The 2449-nt window shown below is 36.7% G+C and overlaps 1 non-coding gene across 1 annotated transcript; it reads right to left on the bottom strand.

Moving 5' to 3' along the window:
• Nucleotides 1-625: 625 nt before the first annotated feature.
• LOC139850986 (small nucleolar RNA R71) lies at nucleotides 626-732 on the bottom strand. Its single transcript, XR_011760354.1, has one exon. It is a non-coding gene; the product is annotated as a small nucleolar RNA R71 (small nucleolar RNA).
• Between the last annotated feature and the right edge of the window lie 1717 nt (nucleotides 733-2449).

Below are 2449 nucleotides of genomic sequence, written 5' to 3' on the forward strand. Positions count from 1 at the left end.
CTTTGTACAATTTCCCAATTGTATGACCCGTTCAGGAAATCCTAAACTCGTTGCACTTAAATCAGAACCTGAAAGAGGTTTGATTAAAAGATTAAAACAGGAAAAACAAAAAAAAAAATTAGGTAGTACTAGTAAACCGAAAACACCGAAAAATATCAAAAAACAAGTAGGAAACACTAGTGGTCAACCAGAAATCAAAACTGAACCTGAAACCCTCGTCATTAAAGAAGAAATGGCTGAAGTAACACCTGATCCAAATGACCTACCAATGTGGAATACCAGACAAACTGCTCCCCCTCTCGCTCTTGCACCTATAAGAAGACCTGAAATTGAGGCTGAAAACTGGTAAGTCAAGGGGCAGTTTATGCACATGGTTCGTGAGAATCAATTCGACGGAAGACTTAATAATAATCTGATAGAACATCTAGAAGCTTTTGAAGATTTATGTGAACTGTATAAAAACAAAGATGTTTCTTCAGATGCATTTAAGTTAAGAACTTTTCCATACTCGTTAATCGGAGACGCAAAAGCATGGTTGAAAGCGTCAAAACCTGATTCTATCACAACTATCAACGAATTAAGAGATAAATTCATTACCCGATTTTTCCCACCGGCAAAAGCCGAAAGACTTAGAACTAAAATCACCACTTTTAAACAAAAGTCGGATGAAACTCTTTATGATGCATGGGAAAGATTAAAAAGAATGTTACGAAACTGTCCGCAACACAGATTACAAAAAGGGCAAATAGTACAAACTTTTTATCGTGGTACTGATGAACATACTCGTGGTATATTAGATTCCTCCGCTGGAGGAGTATTTATGTACAAATCACCAAATCAAGCGTATGACATGTTAGAAGACATGTCAGTTCATACTTTTGAATGGACACCGTCTAGAGATCAACAACCTAGAAGGACGGTGGCAAGCCTTGAAGAAAATGAAGAAAACAACACAACCATAGCTTCACTGTCAAATCAATTCAAAAAGTTTGGAAGAGAAATAGATAAACTAAATTCAACAGTTTTAGCATTGCAAGTAGGCTGTGAAATCTGTGGACAGCCACATTTCACGAAAGATTGTGATATCAATGATCGGCCAATGAACTCAGTAGCACAAGTTAATTTTATGACCAATCAAAGACAAGGCAATTTTCAAGAAGGAAATTCTAATTATTAACCTGCAAACCCAGGATATCAAAACCCGAAGAATTTTGCTTTTCAAAGAAATGGACCAACTGACTTTTTCAATAGAAACCAACCTCCATTTCCACCTCAACAAAATTTCCAACAACAACCGTATCAACAACAAAATCATAACACGCAACCAGTAGAGAAGAAATCTAACTTTGAAGAAGTTATGATGAGTTTTGTCAAAAGTCAATCAGAAATGAATGAGCAAGTGAAGAGAAAATTACATCAAGTCTAAACGGGAAACGTGCAAGTGCAAAGGAATCATCAAGCGTCAATTCAAAACCTTGAAAGAGATATGGAAAGAATATCCCAATTGCTTGCTGAAAGGCAATCAGGAACTTTACCATCCAACAAGTAACCAAACCCGAAGGACAAGGAAACTCAAAATTCAAGTAATTTTTCACAAGTTAATTCCATAACTACGAAAAGTGGGTTAACCATTAACCCCGATCTTCCAAACCCTCATGCTCCTATTCCTGTTTCAAAAGACAAAGAACCTGTGGTGGAAGAAAATACGATGCCAACCACAGGAGCACCTAAAACTCAAAATCAACCACCATTGAAGGTATACAAACCTCCAATTCCATACCCGCAACATTTGAAGAAAGATAAATTACAAGCACAATACAACAAATTTGCTGACATGATTAAGCAAATTTGTATAAATGTACCGCTTGTAGATGTTCTTGCGGGTATGCCGAATTATGGAAGATTTATCAAAGATCTCATAGCTGACAAAGGAAAATATGCAGAAGTTTCAACCACATTCCTTAATGAGGAATGCTCGAAAATTTTACAAAAGCAAAATTTGCCACCAAAACTTGGAGATCCTGGAAGTTTCATCATTCCCTGTCTAATGGGAGATTCAGTAATGTACGATGCATTAGCTGATTTAGGAGCGAGCATTAACCTTATGCCTCACTCCTTGTACTTAAAATTGAACTTAGGTGATTTAAAACCAACCAGGATATGTATACGATTAGCTGATAGAACTTACAACTATCTTATTGGCATTGCTGAAAACCTACCGGTTAAAGTAAATCACTTAATCTTTCCTGCTGATTTCATTGTTCTTGAAATGGAAGAAGATAGTAAGGTTCCCCTAATTCTAGGACGTCCCTTTCTAAATACCGCAGACGCAATTGTGCGCGTAAAAGAGAAAAATCTCAGCTTAGGTGTGGGGGAGGATAGAATTATATTGAACATAGATAAGGCTATGAAACACCCTATGTCTCCTGATGACGAATGTTTCCAAATA

Source organism: Rutidosis leptorrhynchoides, chromosome 5 (genome assembly GCF_046630445.1).
Source record: "Rutidosis leptorrhynchoides isolate AG116_Rl617_1_P2 chromosome 5, CSIRO_AGI_Rlap_v1, whole genome shotgun sequence".
NCBI classification, from domain to species: domain Eukaryota; kingdom Viridiplantae; phylum Streptophyta; class Magnoliopsida; order Asterales; family Asteraceae; genus Rutidosis; species Rutidosis leptorrhynchoides.